Source organism: Dromiciops gliroides, chromosome 6, assembly GCF_019393635.1.
Source record: "Dromiciops gliroides isolate mDroGli1 chromosome 6, mDroGli1.pri, whole genome shotgun sequence".
Classification (NCBI taxonomy): Eukaryota; Metazoa; Chordata; class Mammalia; order Microbiotheria; family Microbiotheriidae; genus Dromiciops; species Dromiciops gliroides.
In genome coordinates, this window is record NC_057866.1 from 174694831 (window position 1) to 174713386 (window position 18556).

Sequence of the window (18556 nt, forward strand, 5' to 3'; positions counted from 1 at the left end):
CTCATATTAACTCATCACCAACATTCTTTGGCTTCCCTTCCTCTCTCATTTAGTGGAATGAAAAGTGCCAGGCTGTTTTTGGTACCATCAACAGAGCAATGCCTGGTTGGGGAAATGGCTGCAATTATGTTGCCTCATCCTTACGTGCCCCGGACAATGCCCCATTCTGAAAGCTGAGGCAAAGGTAGAGTAATATGATTTTGGCTATTTGACTTCACATAGTGACATATGTCTCCTCACTCTCCACTCCCAATACAGTTGTATTATTTAAAGGAGCTCATGATTTCCTTACAGTTCCCCATAATAATACATGTTCTCATTCCCTCTGTAGAAGTAGGAGGAAAGGAGGAAGGATCTGGCTGATTAACCCACTATCCCTTGGGTTTTTCACAGGAAATGAATCATACCCAGGAGCAGGGATATGGAACATCTTGTCCTTCATCTTATAGCTAATGATAAGTACTTAATATGGTTGGAATTCTCCCCATTCTGAGTAACTCTACAGGCTCCGGGAAGATGTATGATTTGCTTTGGGAGGTATTTTATTACTTAATGTACTATTTTTCTTTCATATATTCTGAACATTTTTATAGGATTATGTTAGGACTGAAAGAACCTTAAGAGATCATCTTGGAAAGAGTATTGTCTCTGAAGTCAGAGATGCTGGGTTCAAGTACAAGTTCTGTTCCTTAATACATATAAGTAATACATGTTATAATACAATTGCAATAAGCGATGTTCAGTTATACTCTTATTAGAGAAATCTCCAATATTGTTTCCTTTTATAAATTATGTTACAACAAGATAGCAGCCTTTCATTAAAAATTGTCATAGTAGTTGTATTAATGTCAAACCATATTAAGAGTTTAAAGCAGTTCCTAATAAAAGGAATACTTTCAAAATGATCTGGTTGTATCAAGTACATAGGTTTAACCTTTTACATTTTGCCTTTCCTCCTGGCTTTTCCATTACCCCAAACAGATTAGAGATGTCTCTCTTCTCTACAACCATAGAGCCACCACCATTTCTATTCTCCCCACTTTCTTAGGTGCCAATGACAAGCACTCTGATTTCATTTGACTACACAGCATCAGATTGGGTGCATAATCTCCTTTAGAACAACCTAGTTTCTGGGGAGAGAAAGCGGATCAGGTTCACAGTTTAGTTCAGTTCCTTCATAGCATTAGTCTCACCAAGTTAAGTCTAATGCTCCCTCCCACCCAAAGCTTCCAGGACCCTGGCTTCTCAGGGCTACCCTGGTTGGCTGAAAAATCTAGCATGGAATCCTGAAAGCTAAATTTGACAAGGTTCAAGGCCCCTGGTCATGGACTACACACCCTGCACCTAGAATTGAAAGGTCAAACAACATAGTTCAAAACTCTTAGCTCAGTTTTAGGGCCGACATGGCCCAAGACAGGGGAGGTTGGAGGTAACCCTCAGGCCTCCTACCCTTACTACTTTGCGTCATTTGCTTTGAGTAAAATTAGTCCTTAACTCATAGATACCAATGCCAGAAAGAGACAGATCATCCCTGTGAAATAGTTTTCAAAATCCAGACCGTTCAAGCTCCACAGCCTGTTCCCGAGCATGCAGAAAGTTCGCTCAGATACCAGTTCTATTGCCTCCCAGAAGTGGGTCCCCTTCCTCAACCCACCCGGATTCTATGTAAATGACTCCATCCTAGGTATTCTAGTCATGTGTCAAATCCCCACCACATTCATGTACATAACAATTTCATTTTAATAACTATGATAACCTGGGCAAATCACAACTTCCTGGCATTCATTTTGCTCAACCATAAAATGAGTTGGCTTCTAAGGTTCTTTCTAGCCCCTAAGATCTATGATCCTATAATTTATTTATCTTAACACCCATAAGGAATGAGGAAAACTAGGGAATAACAAAGCTTATAAAGTATTCAGAATTGGAAGGAACCTTAGAGGTTCATAGGACCATAGACTTTAGAACTAGAAGAGATTTTAAAGGACATCTAGTCAAAGTGTCTCATTTTACAGATGAGGCCCAGAAAGTATTTGTAATTTGCCTAAGGTTCACACAGAAAACATATGGCAAAGGTAGGATCATAAACTAGAGTTTCTGACTCCAAAACCTGCATGCTTTGCATTACCCCATTGCCATCCCTGTCAGAAAGCCCACTGACCTGTCCCACCACAAAAGGGTTTAGCACCATTTTTTGAGGCAATCAGGGTTAAGTTGCTTGCTCAGAGTCATACAGCTAGTAATTGTCTGAGGCCAGATTTGAATTCAGGTACTCCTGAGTCTTGGGTCAATATTCTATCCACTGTGCCACTTAACTTCCCTGAGTGTAGGACATTCTAAGCACAAGGAGAATGTAGACCTAAAAAATACTAAGACAAGAGGCATTTTTCTCTTTTGCCTCCAGACATAATGAGTATCAGACTCCAGAGAGGACAATGTTTATTAGGTCATATCTGGAATATTCACTTTATAGAGCTGGTTTAATTTTTGAAGAGCAAGTCTAACAGCAAAGGAGGAACAAAAAATCATAATCCTTTATTAGAAAAGGAATCAGCACTTTGATGGTTCCATATATGATATTCCTCAAGTAAATTAAAGGTAGTCACAAGCAGACCATGAATTTGCTAACTCTTTGGAGGCTGAGCTAAAGAAGATGTCAGTCCAAAAGTAGGACACATTGCAAACCGCTTTAAAAAGAAAGGCAAGGGCAGCTAGGTGGTGCAGTGGATAGAGCATTGGCCCTGGAGTCAGGAGGACCTAAGTTCAAATTCGGCCTCAGATACTTAACACTTAACTAGATTTGTGACCCTGGGCAAGTCATTCAACCCCAATTGCCTCACCGAAAAAAAAAAAAAAAAGCTATACCAAGTCATTATACAACATGGCTGTCTCCCACATGTTGTATGGGGATGACTGTGTGGCTTAACAAGAAGGGAAATAGACATCTCTAGTATCTCCTTCCTATCCCCTTCTCCAAGGGAGAATTTTACTTTCTGCCAAGAGGAAAATCAGAAAATTTGGAGCTAGAGGTTGTTTAAAGTTTTGAGTTCAAATTTTATCCCTCTTTCATTCCCTCCCTCCCTCCCCTTCCCCCTCCCCAAGGTTGCAAGCAATCACTATAGGTTATACTTGTGCAATTATATAAGACATTACCTTATTATTCATTTCACATAAAAAGACTCAGTATGTGTTCAGTCAATACCAGTTCTTTCTCTGGAGGTGGATAATATGCTTCATCATTCGTCTTTTGGGATTGTCTTGGATCATTGTATTGCTAAGAGTAGTTAAGTCATTCACAATTGCTCATAGAATAGTAATGCTGTCACTGTGCACAATGTCCTCCCAGTTCTGCTCACTTCACTATATGTAAGGTCATATGAGTCTTTCCAGGTTTTTCTAAAATCATTCTGCTTGTCATTTCTTATAGCACAATAATACTCCATTACAATCATATACCACAGCTTGTTCAGTCATTCCCCAATTGATAGACATTCTTTCAATTTCCAATTCTTAGCCACCACAAAGAGTTGCTATAAATATTTTTGTACAATTTTTCCCTTTTCTCTTTTTCACAGTTACTATTGTTAACTATTTCCCTCCATCCTATTCCCTTCCCCATGATATTTGCTCTATTATCTATCTTCTTTCACCCTATCCCTCCTCAAAAAGAAACTAGAGGCTGTTACTCTGCTCTCCTCGGGGTGGGGGCAGAGGGGGCAGGCTAGAATTATATCTATCTGCTTCCTTAAAAATTATTAGTCTAAGAACAGTTTTTGACCAAACAAGAGATAGAGTATATTATAAAATGTAAAATGGATGGTTTTGATTATATTAAATTAAAAAATTTTTGTACAAACAGAAGCAATGCATCCAAAATTAGAAGGGAGGCAGAAAGCTGGGAAACAATTTTTGAGGCCAGTACTTCTGATAAAGGCCTCATTTCTAAAATATATAGGGAATTAAATCAAATTTATAAGAATCCAAGTCATTCCCCAATTGAGAAATGGTCAAAGGATATGAACAGGCAGTTTTCTGATGAAGAAACCAAAGCTATCTATTCCCATATGAAAAAATGCTCTAAATCTCTAATGATTAGAGAGATGCAAATTAAAACAACTCTGAGGTACCACCTGACACCTATCAGATTGGCTAAAATGACAAAAAAGGAAGATAATAAATGTTGGAGAGGCTGTGGGAAAATTGGAACACTAATGCATTGTTGGTGGAGCTGTGAGCTGATCCAACCATTCTGGAGAGCAATTTGGAATTATGCCCAAAGGGCAATAAAGCTGTGCATACCTTTTGACCCAGCAATTCCACTTTTAGGTCTTTTGCCCAAAGAAATCATGGAAGGGGGAAAGGGACCCACATGTACAAAAATATTTATAGCTGCTCTTTACGTGGTAGCAAGGAATTGGAAGTTGAGGGGGTGCCCATCCATTGGGGAATGGCTGGACAAGTTGTGGTATATGAATACAATGGAATACTATTGTGCTGTAAGAAATGATGAACAGGAAAATTCAGAGAAACCTGGAGGGTCTTGCGTGAGCTGATGATGAGTGAGATGAGCAGAACCAGAAGAACATTGTACACAGTATCATCAACATTGAGTGTTGACCTACTGTGATGGACTATATTCTTCTCACCAATGCAATGGTACAGAAGAGTTCCAGGGAACTCATGATAGAAGAGGATCTCCAAATCCAAGAAAAAAAAAGAAAGAAAGAACTGTGGAGTATAGATGCTGATTGAACCATATTATTTCTTTTGTTTTGGGTGCTGTTGTTTTTTTTTTCTATTTTGAGGTTTTGCATCACTGCTCTGATTTTTTCTCTTGTAACAGGATTAATGCAGAAATAGGATTAATGTTATTATGTGTATATATGTGTGTGTGTATATATCTATATCTATATCTATATGTATAGAGATATATAGACATAACCTATATCAGATTACCTGCTATCTAGGGGAGGGGGGAGGGAGGGGAGGGAGGGAGAAAAATCTGAAATTGTAAAGCTTGTATAAACAAAAGTTGAGAACTATCTTTACATGTAACGGAAAAAAAACAAAATACCTTATACATTAAAAAAAATTATTAGTCTAGGGGATGGAGTTTTCGAGTTCATATAAATTTCTGATCACAAATTTTAATGCAGAAGGGGAATCCCAAGTTTTATATGAAATACTTGACTTTTTCTTACTAAAAAATAGTCCCAAAATGAACACACATAGCAAATAAGAAAGAAAACCAATTAATCGAAGTTGATAGCAAAACAGAAATCAGAGAAAGTATATATGTGATTATATCGTATATAGGTAGAATATGTATACATACGTATATACATATATGTATATTATTATCTTGTATACATATTTCTATTTCTGGGCATATATGTGCCTCCATACAAAAAATATGCATACATACCAGACAATACAGGTTGAAAGAGCTCTCTCAATAGGAGTGAAGCAACTCAGCTCAATCAAAGGGAGTTCCATATCTCACTCAAAGGGGAAAGTTTCCAAAGTCTTTGGTGTGGTCAGATGCGGGCATGATGGAGACTGCCAGCTCGTCTCAGGTTGGCTTCTTCCAAGAGTATTTTTTTCCTTTCCACAACCTGAAGAGAAATTGGCATTGTCCATCTTCTCTCTCTTGAAACCAGATAATCCAAAGAGACTGGAGAGCCTGAAGAAATGGAAGAGATCTCTCCTCTCTCCTGCTCCAACCAATTCCACCCCATCTATCATGCAGGTGGGGCATTGATATCCAGCAGTGAAAAGAAACAATGAGTTTGGGGGCTCCAGTTACATTCATATTGATAGATTGCCTTAAGGACTAGTTCTAACTGGCTTTCATTGGAAGCAGCAACACTGAAGAACTATCATTTCATAAGTTGAAAAATCATCTAGTTAACAGCCACATTTCATAGCTGATGTAACAGGTTCACAGAAGTTTACTCTATCAATCCGTCTCATTAATTAACCTATCCAAGTTCACAATTGGATAAGGAATAAAGCTCAAGTTAGGATCCAGGTCCTCTGATAACAAAACTCCTGAACTAGGTGACATACCGAAAGACACAAAGCTAATTAGCAGGAAAAAGTAAGGACTGGAACCAGTCTTCTTGTTGCCATTTTATAGTCTATTCATAGTTAGTGTGGTATAATGGATTTGGAATCAGAGGAACTGGGCTTTTACAACTGGATAAATAAACTTTACCTCTTCTCCTTCCTATGTGACCTGGAGCTAGTTACTTCACATCTCTGGACCTCAGTTTTCTCACCAATAAACTGAGAGTGTTGGTCTATGAACACTAAAGTCTCGTATCTTATTTACATATTTTAATTTCACTGATGTGTGTATTACTACTATTGACACAATTTAAAATCTTCTATGCCTTAGCATAGGAATTCTTAACCCCCTCCCCGTGTGTGTGTGTGTGTGTGTGTGTGTGTGTGTGTGTGTGTGTGTGTGTGTGAAAGTTAAAGAAGGAAAGAGGATGGGGTTTGGCAGTCTGGTGAAGCATATGGAATCATTTTCAGAATAATGTTTTTAAATACATAAAACACAGAGAATTACAAGGGAAAACAATTATATTGAGATAGTTATCTATCTATCTATATCTCCATATATACATACATATGTGTGTATATATGTACATATAGACCTACATCATTTATATACATGTATCTATACAGGTGTGTGATAGACTCCTTTGGAAGTCTGGTAAAGTATATGGAACCATTTTCAGAATAATGTTTTAGATACATAAAACAAAATACATAGAATTACAGAGGAAAGCATTTGTATTATCTATATATCCATATAGATACATACTTAAATATTTCATATATACATAGATGTAGATAGATATGTGGATTGATGAACCCCTTTGGAAGACTGGTGAAATATATGGAACCATCAATTCTTAAATTTTCATTTTGCTAAAAGATATTAGGAAGTATTAGGAAAGCAATACTGATCAATGACTTCAAATGCCTTTATTCTGTGACCTTAGCTAAATGAAATGATGATGAATAAATACTTTTAACAGTGGTCAAAAAATTACCTCCAAAAATGACTTGGGATCTAGAAACCATTAAGCTACCCTTTACTTTCATGAGTAAGTAAAGTCAAATAGGAAATGAATAAATGAATGCCCATGGCATCTGTGATGGCAGTATCAGAAGGAAGGCTAGAAGGGAAAGTAGGATCATAGATCTTGAAGGGGCCTCAGAGGCTATCTCCTTCAAACCCCTTATTTTACAGAATTTACAGAAAGGTATCATGGGAAACAGAGAAGGCTGATGAAGGGAGGATCACATAGAATCATAGAGATAAAACAGATAATCCAATCCAACTCCTTCCCTTTACACATGAGGAAAATAAAGCCAAGAGAAAATGACTTGCCCAAAATCACACAGCTGATATGTAAATGATTAAGAATCATAACCTATGTTCTTTGACACCAAATCTATAACTCTTCATTATACCAGTTATCACCACAAGAAAATGTCTAATTGTGGGCCACCGAGTAAAGAGTGATGAGAGTCATTCCTGATGATGGTGGTGATAATAATGATAATAACAGTTAATATTTATATAACATTTACTATGTTCTAGGCACTGTGTGGAGGTGGCTAGATGGCTCAATTGATAAAGAACTGGACCTGCAGTCAGGAAGACATGAGGTCAAATACAGCCTCAGACACCTATTATAGTTGTGTGTCCTTGGACAAGTCACTTAACCTCTGCTTGCTTTAATCTACCGGAGAAGGAAGTGGCAAACCTGTCCAAAATCTTTGCCAAGAAAATTCCATGGATAGTAAGAGAGTCACAAAGAGCCAGACACTACTAAACAACTGAAAACAATAAGGCACTGTCCTAAGTGCTTTACAATCCTTATCTATCTGACCTCATTCTCACAACCCTGGGAAGTAGTAGGTGCTGTTATTATCCCCATTTTACAGATGAGGAAAAAAGAAGTTAAGTCACTTGCCCAGGGTCCCTTATCTAATAAGTGGCTGAGGCCACATTTGAACTCAGGTCTTTCTGACTTGAGGGACAGGGTTCTATTCACTAAATCACCTGGCTGCTTATGATAACCATAAAATAAAGAAAATGATTCAAAGGGGAAATACTTAGATTCCTATTTTTCTCTTGAGAAGAAAAGAGGAAAGGCTAAACTAAAAAAGACAAAAAGACAAAACAAAGATTAGGATGCTATTTACTGGAATCAGCACTGTGATACAGTATGCCATTGTTTAGTGGCTGGGTCTGCTTTGGTCACCTAGCAACCTGAAGAACTCAAAACATGTCTGGGAACTCCCTGCTAGATATGTCAGAGAGACATGCTCACAAAAGCTTTTAATTGCCTACATAAGCTCCCAAAATTCCCAATCTTAGAACCACAGGGAAAGAATGATTTCAGTTTCCTCTCCAGACTGACTAACCTCTCTGCTTCTTTGATAAGGTCTGAGATATAGTGGCATCAAGCTTTCCTGCTTTCTCCAGTTTATCCACAAAGCAGTGAAGGAGCTAAGGGTAATCCTTAAAAATAATATTAAAAATAATAATCCACTGTAGTGCTAATATTTTATAGGAAAAAACATAATAAATTCCTACGTAGTTCTCCTTTCCCACTCAGATGATGCAAAAGAAAGTTTCAAGTCTCTTCCAGCTCTACAATCCAATGATTTTATGAAAAGCTGGGAGGTTCCTCTTCCCTACAAATAAGCTTTCCCTCCCAACTTTCCCATCTCAATCAATAACAGTAGCATTCATCCGGTCACCAGGATCAAAACATTGTCATCATATCTCTGAAAAATTTTAAAACCATCATGAAGTCACAGAAAAATTTTCAAGGCGTCTTAGTAATCACCCTAGTCCAACCTCCCACTAAATGGGAGAACAAAAAGGATTGGGAAAAGCAACTTCAATGCAGCCATTACTACTCTGGCTAAATGTCCCAGGGTGTTTGTTGGGTGTTCTGATACTGCCTGGCAAGGATCCTAGTTGGCCAGCTTGTAAAAGGACCCTCACAACCTGTACTATGGACTCTGTATTTATTCAGAGTGTGTACCCATCTCCCTTTTCCAAGTCCCCTCATAGCTAAAAAACTGAAGATGATCCATAGTTTTGTTGTTGTTTGTTATTTTTGTTTTTCCCTGAGTTTAGAGAAAAGCCTAGTTAGTCCTTACAGTGTTCACACTCTCTGGATTTTGGTTGGTGGCTGGAGGTGCGGGAGGGGGAGGGATAAGGTGAAGGTTGGGGATGAAGGGTCTTCTTTCCTATTTGCCAGCAATATTATTGAGTTCAGAGTCACAAGACTTGGCTCCCACACTGTTCTGATTGTTTGCTTCCAAGCAGGGCATAAAGGTCTGGCTGGGTGAGTAAACAGCCCTCAGTTTGCAGTGTCTCTCACACAGCTTACATTACTCAAAAAGAACTCAGTCTATCACTCCAAGACCAAATCCCCTCACAAAAGGGCCTCTGTTTGGTCTTTATATTTTGCACACTTCAAAATTGGTACATCTAAAAAATCAGGAACAAAACCTTCCTAGGATCCAACTTATATCAAATTGTCTTTACCCAGCCTGGTGTTCATTGTGAAGAAATGCCCTGTGGGCACCAAAATCTTGAATGTTTTGAAAATATAGAGAAGTCCAAAGTGTTTCAATTCCAAATGCCTAACATCACAAACTCAGAGATGTGGTACTTTACCTTGTTTCTTTTCCTTACATTTGTTGCTTCCTCTTCTCCAGCTAATCCACATTTAAAAAGTAAAAAGTCCCCTCTCCCTCTCTTTCAGGGCAACGAGGGTTAAGTGACTTGCCCAGGGTCACACAGCTAGTAAGTGTCAAGTGTCTGAGGTCAGATTTGAACTCAGGTCCTTCTGAATCCAAGGCTGGTGCTTTATCCACTGTGCCACCTAGCTGCCCAGCTCTTCTCTTTCAATCATCCCCATAGTCAATCAAGTACCAGATCCTGATGATTCTACTTCTTACATCTCTCACATCCATGCTTTTCTCTGTTCACATAAGGACTGTCCTAGTCTACAGTCTTTCATCTCCCCTTGTCCAGACTTACAATAGCCTAATTGATCCTCATGCTTCTAGCCTTTCTTTCTCTTCTCTAATCCATCCTCCACACAGCTGCCAAAATCATTTTTCTATTTTGGCAGCTGATTGGCCAAGGCACCTGACTCTTCTGAAAAAAAAGTCTTTAGCGAATCCTTATGGTCCCTAGGATAAAATACTAACTGTCCTGCATGGCATCTAAGACCATCTACAATCTGATGCTAATCTATCAATCCAGAGTTCTTTTTAAAATAATTTTAAAGAACTACAAATTTAATTTAATTATCAAATAACAAATTTAACAAATAATTTAAAAGAACTACTCTTACAAATATTTGTGTCTAATAGTAACCATCTCTGGGGTCAGGGGTGGGGGAAAGGAATTTACATGAAGACTTTATTATATATTTTAACAGAATAGCAAGCTGTACATAATAGATTTGCACTTACACGTACAATCTGTTTTTATTATACTGTGTTATAGAAAAAAGTACTTTACACAGAACAAAACTGAAATCATTAGTTGTTATCTGAATATTACATTCTATCTTCTATGTCTATATTTTCACAAGACCTTCCTTTATATCTGGAATTGCATCTTCCCACTGTCCCAGCCCCACTCTCACCCACCCACACTTTTGTCCCTAGCTTTGAAATTTGTGATTTTGCTTCAAGACTTAGCCCAGTCGGCATCTCCTCTCCTGAAAGCTTTCCTAATATGTCCGACTACCCTGTCCCATCAAAAAAATAACTTTTTTTTTTCCTCTCTTCACAAATGTTTCATTCCCCTTCTCTCCCATTCTCCCTTCCCACTTGATACTCTATGTATGTAATAATATCCTTGATGACAGAGATTAGATTTTAATTGTAACAACCATCCTTCCTAATCTAGTACACAATGTGTCTAATATATATAGTAGGCACTTACACTATATGTTCATTAAATATGTTTTTATTAAGTGCTTACTACATGTCAAGAAGAGGCAGCTGGATGGCTCAGTGGATAGAGGGAGCTAAGTCTGGAGTCAGGAAGACCTGAGGTCAAATCTGCCTCAGACACTTACCAGCTGTGTAAGCCTGAGCAAGTCACTTAACCTCTGTTTGCCTTAATCCACTGGAGAAGGAAATGGCAAACCACTCCATTTTCTTTGCCAAGAAAATCCCCCGGACAATATTGGTGCTCTGTGGTCCAAGGGTCACAAAAAGTCAGACATTACTGAACTAATGAACAACAATAATATGTCAAGAACTGTGCTAAGTGCTTGACCTCAAGGAGCTTACATTATATATTACAATGAATTGAACTGAATGAAATCATAATAAAAGGACTGTGAGCAAAATAGCACTTCAAGTATAAAGGCAAAAATGGCCTGGGACTTGAGTGAGGTTGCGAAGATAGGCAGAAAGAAAAGGAAAGGACATTCCAGGCTGAGGCCACTATGGCAGGGTGACATAGTGTCTATGAAGGATGATGAGAAAACTGGTTGGATTGGTATGTACTATGAAATAGGATTGAATAGGCCAGATTAGGGCAGAGGAGAGGGGATTTGAAAGCCCCCCAGAGGAATTCTGATTTGTATCAGTAATCAAAGGGAAGCCAGTAAAAGTAGTTCATCTGAAAAAGTGACATAGTAAAAAAAGTGACATAGGGGAGGGGAGGGGAGGGGAGGGGAGGGGAGGGGAGGGGAGGGAAGGGAAGGGATGGGGAGGGAAGGGATGGGGAGGGAAGGGGAGGGAAGGGAAGATAGAAAGAAAGAAAAAGAGAGAAGGAAGAAAGGGAAATTTCAAAGAAAAATTAATTTAGCAACATAGAGATTAAATGAGAGGGAAGTCAACAGATGCCTCCAAAGTCTTTCATCTTAACAATGAGAAAATGGAGTCATTATTAACAGTGATAAAGAAACTAGGAAGGATATGGAACAGATTGGAGGTGGAGGGGGGGAGGGGCTGGTGGAGGGGTTGGTTTTATGCAAGCACTAAGTCCCTTTCAAATGAAGAGTGACAGGCCTAGCAAATGCTTGGTATGTACAAAGACCAAAAAAGATTATGTTCATATGTAGCTATTATATAATAATCAAGACATTCTCCTTATAACTAGTATGGAGTAATATACCCTTAGCACATTTTTCCAATTTTACATGGTAATAGTGTGATGTCAAAAATCTTAAATGTGACACATTCTTATTTTTTTCTGCACTTTCAGTACTTTGCATGCTTCAAGTAATCTAATTCTTCAAGGTCCTTCCTAGCCTCAGATTGCCTATTTTCTTCAAAGTAGTTGTTGACACTAGGCCCATTTCTATCTTAGCTATATATGGCTACCCAAATAATATGGAATTTCCATAATTGGTTAAGCATCTGTGATTGTTTAGGAATGGGAATTCCTTCCACCAAATGTAACATACAGACAATATACAATTTAGCAAATAACTTGAAGAACTTCCTGAAACTTTGAAGTTGAGTGATTTGTCCATGGCCACACAGTTGCTAAATGTGTCTGGTAAGGCTGGATTTAACTCTGTTCTTCCTGACTCAAAGTTCAGTTCTCTATCCCATAAGTCATCCTATCTAATACATAAATTCATATGAATGCATTAAGAATAAAAGGCATCTTCTTGCTATAGAGTTTTTAACCTTAGGTATACCAAGTCCTTTTCTGTACAACCCAAATTTGCTGTTTAATTGAGATAACTCTCATTCCATTTGAGTGAAAACTATAATAATTTCACTATTCCCACCATGGAATATAAATATTGAAGACCCTGATTCACAGACATTTATTAAGTGCCTCCCATGAGCAAGCTACTGTTCCAGGCACCAGAGGCACTGTGCTAGGTATAACTCAATCTCTCCATCTGTGGGCCGCTTTAATTTCCCTTTCTCAATCTAAGTTGAAGACTTTTCAGCCTTCATTGTAAAACTTAAACACATAGCATGAAGGTCATTTTAAATTAAAAATTAACTAAAATAAATTAGTTGCCTCGGGCAACCCTTGATAGCATCTTTAGACTTTCCAAAGGCTGCCCAGCTTAATTCTATTGCTATCAGTTTGTTACCATTATCTATCACTGGAAGCTAAGTCCCTTCCTTTCCTGGAAGAGTTAAATCCTGACCCCTTTGCTCTTAGCCACAAAGCAGGGATATGAAATACAGGCCCCCTTTCATATTGTAATAATGAAAAGAAATGGTCCAGATGTGGTCTAGAAGGGGGATCTCCCTTTCTGAAGCTATACTAAAAGAATTAAGAAGCAACTTGTGACATGGTCACTTAAGCAAATGTTTGAATTACAACATATGATCACAAACTCTTCAAGTGGGAAGGGACTTCAGAGGCCATGCAGTAGAAATTATACTTGAACAAGAATCCCTACTATGATATAATATATGGTCTTCTGCCAGCTTTCTCCCTCAAGTTACTGGGCTCACACACACTGAATTTCTTCCTGTGGGCTGACTCCAAAAAAATTAGAATTTTCTCTTGGGCTTATTGTTCCCACCTGAAATTTACTTCAGGAAACTCTCCAAATATAGTTTAGATACAGATTTTGTCTAGGTTTATCCCAAATAGCAGTAATTTAGTCTATAGATACTGTTCATGCACTCAAAGTGTATCGGGTAAAATAACTTTTACATCATCCTATATAGAGAGAGAAAATGCACGTGGCAAAAAGGACTTACTGGAGACCATAACCAGATATAGAATATATAAAACACACCAAATCTAAACTCCTCTATAAAAGAGCCATATGGGGGGGGGGGGGGCGCGGCGCGGAGCTGGACAAACCACAATGCTAACCATTAGATTTGGTCTGTCCAAATCACTCACTGTAACAATAAGGGGTGGCAAGATCCTGATCCCTTGCTTCCCCAAATGATACTTCCCGTTACTCCCTTGGCAATAAGGGAACACATGGGTTATCTCTTCTTCAAGAAGGAACGCTGCTCAGGAAGTTGCTCTTTGTTTCTAGAAGGTTTGTCTCTTAACTCTTTAACTTCAAGTCACTCATGAGGTACCCCCGGTAGGCTGGTGATGTCAAGAAAATCTTCCTTTTCCGTCTAGAAGACTGTTTAATACTGCCCCCAAAGACTACACTTTGTGTAATCAAAATTCTCCCACACCAGACATTAAGGCTCAGAGATATTGCCCACAATGGCTAGAAAGCTAGTGGATGTGCATGTGTTTGTTTCCAATAAACACTTTTGCAGGAAATCTTTCAGTGGCCTCCAGAGATGTTGCAATCTCTTGAATTCTACAAGAGAAGAGATCTGTTCTCATGGTCTCTTCTCTCAGGTCATTAACAAACCCATGCCCACCTCTGCCCTGAATTTCTGCCACTAGTTATGAGTGCTGGGGAGGAGGGAAGTAGAAAAGGTGGTTATCGAACCTTTGTTTGTAAATACCCATGAGGGAGAAGCTGCTAAGGAATCCCATTCCACTTTTAGATAGCTCTAATTTCAAGTCTAAATTCACCTCTTTGCCACTTCCTCCCATTCATTAGCACAACTCTAATTTATCTCCTATAGGAAAACTCTTCAAAATCAATGAAGAAACTTGTCAGTTCTTCTTTAATACTTCTGTTATCTGGGGGTAGCTAGGTGGTGCAGTGGATAGAGCACTGGCCCTGGAGTCAGGAGGACCTGAGTTCAAATCCGGCCTCAGACACTTAACACTTACTAGCTGTGTGACCCTGGGCAAGTCACTTAACCCCCATTGCCTCACTTAAAAAAAAAATACTTCTGTTTTCAATCACTGGATATGTACTATTGGTGATAGTGGTTGTATTTAGTCATTTTCCAGTTTTGTATGACTCTGCATGACCCTGTATCAGGGTTTTCTTGGCAAAGATACTGGAATTTTTTTTTGTTTTGTTATTTTGGTGAGGCAATTGGGGTTAAGTGACTTGCCCAGGGTCACACAGCTAGAAAGTGTTAAGTGTCTGAGGCCGGATGTGAACTCAGGTCCTCCTGACTCCAGGGCCGGTGCTCCATCCACTGTGCCACCTAGTTGCCCCCAGGAATGGTTTTTCATTTCCCTCTCCAGCTCATTTTACAGATGGGTAAATTAAGGCAAATAGTGTTAAGGAACTTGCCTAGGGTCACACTGCTAGTAAGAATCTGAGGCCATATTTGAAATCGGGAAGATGAGCCTTTTTGACTCCAGGCCAGGTATTCTATCCACCCACCTAGCTGCCCCAAACATTTATTAAACATCTACTTTGTGTCAGGCACTGTGCCAAGTGCTGGGGATACAAATTGAATGATCAGAAAAGGTTTCCTATAGAAGGTGGGCTTTTAGGTGCCACTTTAAGCAAAGAAAGCCATGGGGTCCCCTTCTTTAAGATAATCTTCATGTGGAAAGAAGTCAAAGGTCTTTACCATCTTCATTGTGCTCCTCATGACACTATGCAACTTCATTGCTAAGATCATAGACTTAGATTTGAAAGGAACATAAATGACCATCTAGTCCAACCTCCTTCATTTTACAGATGAGGAAACAGACACTCCAAAAAAGGGAACTGACTTGTCTGAGGTTATTCTGGTCCGAGGTGGTAGAATCCTAATTTGGCCCCAATTCTTCTGATTCCAAATACAATGTTCTTTTCTTTCCACCATGCTATCCATGATTATTGGTGTCCTTCCTAAAATGTGGTACCCAAATCTGAACCCAATACTCTTGATGTGTTCTGATCAGAGCATGGTGTAGCAAGACCAAGACCTCCTTATTACTGGACCCTATGTCTTCCTCAATGCAGTCTAAGATTACAGAATTTTGTTCGCCATCAGATCACACTGCTAACTCATATGGAACTTGTAGTCAAATAAAATAATGTGCATACATGTTAATTATATACATTAGATGCATTAAGATTTCATTTCTAAGCTCTGTTTTCTTGCCTTACTGTCTCAATGTAAAGTTCCTCAGGATCCTCTACTTGGAGCTCAGAATTCCTTCTACAGCGTCAGTAGGTTTCCTTTGAGTAGTTGCTCTGAATATATATAAAAGAGGTTGTCACATATATCCCCATCACATAAACAAAGATTGATTTATGGCAATAAAAATTCAGATTCACTCTGAGTTGCACCTTCTCCACTACAGTTCACTTAGACCTTTTCTAGTTTTGAATTTCTATACTATCAGGAAACTAAGTCTTTGATTTATACCTAATGTCTTTATTCAGTTTTATAAATAAAAGAAAGTGTTTTATTTTTCTGGACCCTCTTTTAAATCAATGGAGAGAAATTTCAAAGTGTGGTTGGCCTCCTCAGCTCCATTTCTTGGAATCCCTCCCTAATTTTAAGAGTAAATTCAGGGGCAGCTAGGTGGCACAGTGGATAGAGCACCAGTCCTGAAGTCAGGAGGATCTGAGTTCAAATCCGGATTCAGACACTTGATACTTACTAGCTGTGTGACCTTAGGCAAGTCACTTAACCCTCATTGCGCCCCCCACCCCCAAAAAAAGAGTAAGTTCACATGCATCTTCCTACATGAGTATTCTCTCTCTGCCTCTCTATGTTTCTCTCCCTGTGTCTCTCTCTGTCTCTCTCTGTGATATAAAGACACACACACACACACACACACACACTTTTTTTTACTAATTTCCCCCTCTCAAAATAACTTTGCAAAAATTTACTTTGCAAATAGTTCTTTTTGCGGGGCAGGTAGGGCAATGAGGGTTAAGTAACTTGCCCAGGGTCACACACAACTCTTAAGTCAAGTGTCCTGAGGCCAAATTTGAACTCAAGTCCTCCTAAATCCAGGGCCGGTGTTTTATCCACTGCACCACCTAGAATATAATTTTTAACTTGTCTTTTTACATATTGTTTTCCATCAATAGAACGTAGACTCTTTGAGTTTAGACTCTATTTCATTTTTGTTTCTATATTCCTATTACTTAGCACAGTTCCTTGCACAAGCTGACAAATGCCAGTTGAATTGCAAATAGATTTGATCTTTTGCATCACAAAATATTTTATTTTCCCCAGTACAAATTCCACAACCAAACAAAAGAAAAGGAATTAAGACTATCTAAAAGGTAGCTTTTGGGATTAAAGGAATTTGGCTCTCTTGATTGATTTAATTTAGATTCATATAGTTAAATGCTCCTTATGGGTGTATTTATGCAAACAGAATGACGCAGAGCTTTGGGGGATTTGCCAATTAATTTGATCAGCAGATAACTTCATTTCATTTTTCAACAAACATTTATTAAGTGCTTCCTGTCTGAAAGCATTTTGCTTTGCTGGCACAAAGATAAGATGAAACAGTCCCTCCCCTCAAGAAGCTAACATTTGATGGGAGAGATACAGGATCGATACTTCATCTATCTGGTCATCAATTTCCTCTTTGTAAAATGAAGGGGAGGGAATAGACGTTTTCTATGGTCTGATACAGCTATCAATCTGGGATCCTACACAAATAAATGAATACAAGAACATTTGAAGAGGGACAACACTAATGACTGAGGATGGAGAATGCTTCACAGAGGAGGAGGGTCCTCAATCTTGAAGGAAGATGAAGTGTCTTAGAGTTGGAGATGAGAAAGTACATTCCAGATATGGGTCTGGGTCAAAGCCCAGGAGCAAGAAATAGAAGGTTAAGTCCACAGGACAGCCAGTGGGTCACTTTGACTAGAAATCAAGACCATGAAGGGAGGTGATATGAAGTCTATCCAGAAAGGTAGACTGGCTTTCAATGGCAGATTGAATTGTTGCTATTTTATTCTAGAGTCAACAGGGATTAGCAGATTTGTGAAGAATGACATATTAGGAATTTTGTTTTGGTAGCTGTGTTGAGGATGTATTAGAGAGGAAGAGATGTTATAGGTAAGGCCAACTAATAGGATATTACAATGTCCAAACAAGAAACAATAAAGGTCTGAACTTGTATAGTCACAGTGAAAATAAATGGAAAGAAAGAAGGGAGGGCATTAGAGAAAACACTGAATTTGTCATCATACAACCCAAATACAAGGCCTAGCTATGCTATCTTCTGTGTGACCTTCTGTGCCTAGTTAATCTCTCTGATCCTCAGCTTCATCATCTGTCAAATGATCATCTTAGACAAGATGATCTTTTCTAACTCTATAATGATATTATCCTTTGAAATTACATGGAGGTAAAGCATCACAGTCCTTATTTTCTTTCTGCATCTTCAATGTCCCAGTAACTCTAGGAGGAAACTGTGGGGACCAATTTTTAACGGGGGAGTGCTAGCTAAGCGGCTCGCTGCAATATTGGGGCAAAGGAGACCGGCAGCCTCCCTCAAAACAGAACAAGATTTATTTTAACAAGAACGAACTTAAAAAAAAAAAACACAAACAGGATCAGTAGGATCAAGGGAAAGGAAATAAAATGGGCAAAGGGAAATTATAATACCTGAAAAAATACCACCTCACAGGAATCAGTTGAAAATACAGCAGAACGCCTGTCGCTTTCCAGCTTCCACCTAGAATGCCCAATTCTCCTCCCCCAAACCTAG